Raw genomic sequence first — 6,680 nt, 5'->3', positions numbered from 1 at the left:
GGGGGAACAGAACTTGTTATAATGGTTTCTATACGTCACAATTAATAGTGAGTAATTTTAAATATTTGATTTAAAAAACACTTTATTATTGTTATTCCCCCAAGGAATAATATATTGGGAGAAAGGATGATTAATTTGGAGATGAGAACTCACATTGATATCGCCTCGCTACGCAATCTGCTATATTGAGATAAACATGGTAAAGTCAAACTTCACCCAGGCTGTCTTCATGAATATAGAGGTTGCCTTTAATAACGTGCAAATTGAATCCATCCTCCTGATACCCTCACAAATTGGATTGATGAAATACTGGAAAACAGAATTATAAAACAGTACGGAAAACAGTGACGGGGGACAAAATACAGGGTACTTTCACAATTAATGTAGCTATTAGATATAAATAATATACTGCAGGGATTGAAAGATCTGTGCACAAAAAAATATTGCACATAGAGACGACGCACTGTGGGATAAAATACAGATCTACTTACTTACTTAGCTGGCCCATTACAGAACATTTGTTCTACAGGCCGAAATAAGAAAAGATCTCCATTTCTCTCTGTCTGTTGCTTCTCTTTCTGGAATACCGCGCCTTGTCATCTCTTCATCCACTTGTTTGCGCCATCTATTATTTGGCCTGCCAATTCTGCGTGCACCGCCAAGCTGCTCATATTTATACGCCTTTTTAGCGGATTCATCATCGCTCATTCTTATAATATGGCCTAACCAACGCAATCGTTGCATCTCAATACGTTTAACTATATTGATGTCGTTGTATAGCAGATACAGCTCGTGGTTCATGCGACGTCGATATTTACCGTCAACGTATATTGGTCCGTAGATCTTTCGAAGAATTTTTCTCTCAAACGCACCAAGCACTGCCTTATCTGCAAGTACCCAGGCTTCGGAACCATACATCAGCACGGGTAGTATCAGTGTTTTGTAGAGCGTTATTTTTGTTTGACGAGATGTGGCTTTGTTTTTAAACTGCGGTGCCGAGGTAGACGAATTCTTTTACTACCTCAAAATTATAGGAACCAACGTCAAGAGTTGGCCCGATCTCTATGGACGCATTGCGCGTCGACACCATCAACTTGGTATTCTCACCGTTTACCGCCAGACCCACTTTAGCAGATTCTTCATTTGCTGTCAAATTTTTTTGCGCGAAATATCCACAAAAGTTAGAAAAAAAACGTTAAAATATTATTCGCGAAGCTTAAACAAAGATGTTGTACATAGATATTTTTTATAGAAGCGAAATATTTGTTATTTATTTTTGATTAAAAATATGTTTTGACAGCAAATGAAGACATAGGTTGCTATTATTAGCTGTGTTCCTTTACTTACCTGAAGTTACCATTTTAGCCATTTGTTACCATTTTTAACCTGCAAAGCGTTCCTTAACCCCGAATAGTGGCAAAACTGGAAGCAATTTTTAAGAGAGTGAGAGGGGAGAGAGAGCGAAAATGGCTTTCTCTTCTACCACAGGCTACCAGCAAAATTTCTGCAGGTAGAAAATGGCAGAACTGATTTTTCTACATTTGTTTGGCGATTATTTCACAAAATGGACGAAAAACCGAAGAAAAAGTCGAACACTGACAACACTAAGTAAAAAACTGTGAAATAAAAGACGAAAACAACGATTTTTATGTTTCTTTTTGACATTGCTGCCGAATCTACCACTTTTCCGTTCCTTTACTTTTCTGGTAATAATGTTCATGAGAGAGCAATTTGGAACAATTTTGACACTTTTCTCTTTTACCACTCTTACCATTAAAAAAGTAAAGGAACAAAGCTATTGTATCACATTCTTTCTTACACCATGGTAGCAGCAATACACAGCTGACTGAACTGGGTTGTAACGTTAGTGTCAAATTTCATATGACATTTTATACATTTATTTCTATTTCGATGTACATTAGGGACATATATTTTTTGAGAAAAAAAAATATATCATTTGGAAAAAAACATTTCCCAGAAAGACTTCTTCATATCAATGATATGTAACCTCCTCCAAGTTCGAACGATAAGCCGCGCAGTAAATCCCCGCTTGTTGAGGCGATACAACGTTTGTTAATATGTGAGGTATTTTGTTAAAATTTAAAAAAATAAAGCCCTAATAAACTTGTGCTTCTTTGATTTCAAAAACAAAACATTGAAACAGCTTCTCCTTTTTCTATGAATTTCCAGCGACCCCAAACTTTTCTGCAAGAATTCTACTTTCTGCGAGAATTTATGCATTTAGCGGAATGATGTGGAAACATAAAAATTGAAAATGTAACGAATTTTCATTCATGTTTTCCAAAATATTCAACCAATTGTGAAAAATTATTAGTTTTTTAAATTCCAATAATTTATAGACATTTCCTTGTTTTGTTTACAAATACAACTGGCAGTAACATTACAAACAGAAACAAATTCCTTTGTGGTTGTTGTTCGAGTTGTATTTGTTGTAGTATTAACTTTACCTTATATTTGTTCTACCATATCCTTCGACCTTCATAAAGGTATCAGTTACTTCTTTTACTGATCGTCCCATGATGTCTATATCATCAGCATAAGCAAGTAACATGTGGTTATTGGTGTAGATTGTGCCACTTCTTTTGACGTTTGCATCTTGTATACCCTTTTCCAGTAGGATGTTGAAGAGATCACACGAAAGGCTGTCTCCTTGTCTGAAACCTCTTTCCTATCTTCTTTCCTACCTTAACTGAGGATCTCGTGTTAGTTGAAGTCATTTTACAAAGCCGGATGAGCATTGCCGGGATACCAAATTCAGACATGGCTTTGAATACCTTTGTACGCAGCGGACTATCAAGGGCTGCTTTATAATCGACAAAAAGGTGGTAGGTGTCGATCTGCATCTCTTGGGTCTTCTCCAGGATTTGCCGCAGGGTAAATATCAGGTCAATGGTGGACTTGCCAGGTCTAAAGCCGCATTGGTATGGTCCAATTATCTCGTTGACCATAGGCTTTAGTCGTTCGCACAATATCCCTGACACGACCTTGTAGGCAATAGGGAGTAGACTTATGCCCCTATAGTTAGAGCATACAGTCTTATCTCCCTTCTTGTGGACGGGGCACAGGATACTCAGGTTCCAATCATCGGGTATCGTTCTTCCTGCCAGATGGTGCTAACTAGCTGATGAATACACTTTATCAGCGTGTCGCCTCCGGTTTTGAACAGCTCAGCTGGTGAGCCATCGGCTCCTGCTGCCTTATTATTCCTCAGCCGATTTATTGCTGTCTTTACCTCATCTTGGCTGGGCGGTATACATTCAATACCATCTTCTGGGATTGTGTCTGTGGTATCTTCGTCGTCTTCGCTGCTATTGGATACCAACAGTTTTGAAAAATGTTCTTTCCATATCCTGAGCACACTATCTGTATCAGTTACCAAATTACCTTGGTGGTCTCTACAGGAGGATGTGCCTGTACCAAAGCCATCAGTTTGATGTTTCACTCTTTGTTAGAATTTTCGGACTTCATTCTGGTTCCTGTACATCTCGATTTGTTCACACTCCCGCTTTTCCATCTCTGTCTTTTTCCTGCGGAAAAGACGTTTCTCCTCTCTCCTTTTCTCCTGATACCTCTCTCGTGCGCTACGCTTGGCTGCTGATGGTAAAGTAGCCATATATGCCGCATTTTTCTCTTCGGTAGCAGCACGACACTCCTGGTCATACCATGGGTTCCTTGGGGGTGGTCTCTGGTTTCCAAGTACTGATTTTGCAGCTGTTTGCATGGAGTGGCCAATGTTTTGCCATTGTCCTGATATGTTATCGGGACGAGGAGTGCTTTGATTAACCAGTTGGGCCAGTTGAGTGGAATATGCTGTGGCTATGTGTTGTGATTGCTGCTTACCGATGTCTAACTTTCGTGTTGTGTCTGTTCGCACTTTGTTTGCTACGTTTAATCTGGTACGTACCTTTGCTGCAACAAGGTAGTGGTCCAAGTCTATGTTTGCACCTCGGAACGATCGTACATCCAACACGCTCGATGCATGTTTTCCATCTATCACAACGTGATCAATTTGATTTCTTGTTCTTTAATCTGTTGACAGCCCGGTGCCCTCATGAATATCGAGATGCTTAAATCTGGTACTGCTAACTACCATGTTTCTTGCAGCTGCAAAGTCTATCAGTCTCAAAACATTGTCAGATGTTTCACTGTGGAGACTGAATTTCCCTACTGTTGGGCCAAAGATATTTTCCTTTCCAATTTTGACATTAAAATCGCCTAGATTAATTTTAATGTCATGGGCAGGACAACGGTCATATGTTTCTTCTAAGCGCTCGTAAAATATATCTTTGGTCTGTTCGTCCTTGCCTTCAGTGGGAGCATGAGCGCAAATAAAGCTGATGTTGAAGAATTTTGCTTTTAATCGGATTGCAGCGAGGTTTTCATTCACTGGGGTGAAGCTGGCCAACTACATATCCCCACCCAAACTCATGCTTTGTGTCATGGCAGCTATAATACAGTGCGTCACCTTTAAGTGTTGTTGTGACGCCTTTCCCGTTCCATTGTATTTCCTGTATGACAGTAATGTCGGCCTTGTACTTTTCAAGTACATCTGCCAATACGTAAACTGCACCATCACTATAAAGAGTGCGAACATTCCAGGTGCAGATTCGCAGATCATGGTCCTTAAAACGTTTGCGGGGTTCGTCAGCTTTAGAGGGGTTTGTTTTTCTTTTCTTTCGTGTTTTTCTTCATAGTAGGATGTTACTAACCCGACGCCCAAACCCAAGTTTTTAACGTTCTTTTGGGCGAACGCGCGGCACATGTTTGCTCACTACCTTTAACGGGCAGTTCCCCAGGTGACACCAGCCAGTGTCCACTTGAGATGAAAGAGGGACTAAGATAAATCCTGGGCTTTGCCATGTTGAAGCCGGTCAGGACCGTTCCTTGGTATCTTTCATCCCATACGTCACCCACGTTTCGATATAGCCCCCATAAATTTCGAAGAGACACTTTTGTCGTAAGCCTTAAAGCTGAGGATATACAAATTAGCCATAAATAAATTCATTTCAGACAATTTGGAGTCGATCTAGCTTTCTTAGTGAATCTGTCTGGCCAGTGCACATAATAACTCTAGAAATAATTGGTTCAAACTTTCCAAACTCAGATCACGTTCGAAAAATAACTACATTCATTCCTTCGGGAACCTCTCCCACAAAAGTTAAAAAAAAAAAACCATAAACGTCATTTAAAAGCTGTTCTAAACTTTGTGCTTCTGTTACAGTGGACAAGTCCATACTTCCTGAAAAAATGGCCTGAACGATTTAAACAAACTCCGAGATTACCAACTAAATCGGCTGATGCGATAACTCTCAAAGTTCGAAGATGGACTGTAGATAAAATAAAACAATTTTGCGTTAAGTGCAGCTTAAGAGTTGTTCAAATATTAGATTTTTTAGGGAGGGTCCAAAAGCCAAAAAAAACCCCTACGTCCATCAACTAAAATAAGTGTTAGGAACGATAACTCTCGAAAGGAGTAAGTGACATCGTCCGAACGTTGTAAATTGTAATAAATCAAGTTCGAGGATGGGCTACATGCGTCCTTTCCTTTGGTGTATACATTTTTTCTTTTTGATAACGCTCTCGAAATTTGCCGCACTCCGCACTAATATTATTTATTTATTCGTTGACATAAGGCAAGGCATATTCATATAAGGTAGAAGTGACAATCAGCTGTATGACCTACGAGTGTTCTGAATGCGTAATATTTATATTTTGATTCATATTTGTTCTATTTTAGAGGATTTTCAAAATGAATTTATGTATTTCCTTTTTTGGAACGACCCTATTATTCAATATTTATCATTGACAATTAATTTTCAATAACAATAATGTTGTTTTGTAAATTTGTTAGTTGTTGTAATTCATGCATATACCATATATAATTTGCCTTCGCATAAGGGTTAATATTTAACTGCCAAATGTATTTTATAATTATTTTCTAATTTCAGAGCATACTTCTAGGCGTTTCCATTATTTCCCTTTCTTTATTTTCAACGCCATATAAATACAAGGTGGTAGCCGTGAATGATCATTTTGCTCTTCTTTTTTAAACTCCTTTTCTAAATAATCCTAAAAAGGGCTCAAATATTAATTACCATATCTTTATAACAGCTACAACAACTTACCCAATTAACAATATAAGAAAATCCCATTCTTATGAAGATTCCATAAAAAGCTTCAAATGCTGTTAAGTAACTGGTACCGATAAATAATCCAGCTAAGCCCATAAGAGAGACTGAAATGTTAAAAATATGCAATTAAAAAAAATGATCTTGGGAATATTTAATAGTTCTGTGCATTCATACTTAAATACTCCGTAACCGTAAAAATGATTAATGTGCGATATTGTAATTGTGGCCAGTATTCCAAATCCAAAGTTAATGAGAAGAATTCCCTATTAGTTGACAAATTTTGCGATAGTTGGTGGTTCCTGAAATTTCCGCTAATATATATGAATATAAAACACGATAAAGGAAAATGGGATGGGATAAACAGGGTGACTTAGTTGAACCAATTGCTGTCAAAATATATTGTACTCATTTCAAATAAATAAGAAATATTTTTAGTTTGAACAAAATATACGTGCATAAAATGTATATTAAAAATGTATAAAATATTAGAAATTTATAAAAAAAATTTGGGAGCATCCAGTTGTTTAA

General features: G+C 37.8%; 1 long non-coding RNA gene across 1 annotated transcript; it reads right to left on the bottom strand.

Moving 5' to 3' along the window:
• Nucleotides 1–5,979: 5,979 nt before the first annotated feature.
• LOC141399713 (uncharacterized) lies at nt 5,980–6,439 on the bottom strand. Its single transcript, XR_012411912.1, has 3 exons — nt 6,327–6,439; nt 6,147–6,256; nt 5,980–6,090 (listed from the first exon to the last, which is right to left on the bottom strand). It is a non-coding gene; the product is annotated as an uncharacterized lncRNA (long non-coding RNA).
• Between the last annotated feature and the right edge of the window lie 241 nt (nt 6,440–6,680).

The sequence above is a fragment of the Musca autumnalis genome, unplaced genomic scaffold (assembly GCF_047663935.1).
Source record: "Musca autumnalis isolate F117 unplaced genomic scaffold, ASM4766393v1 scaffold_3, whole genome shotgun sequence".
NCBI classification, from domain to species: domain Eukaryota; kingdom Metazoa; phylum Arthropoda; class Insecta; order Diptera; family Muscidae; genus Musca; species Musca autumnalis.
This window is presented reverse-complemented; position numbering and strand designations above follow the sequence as displayed.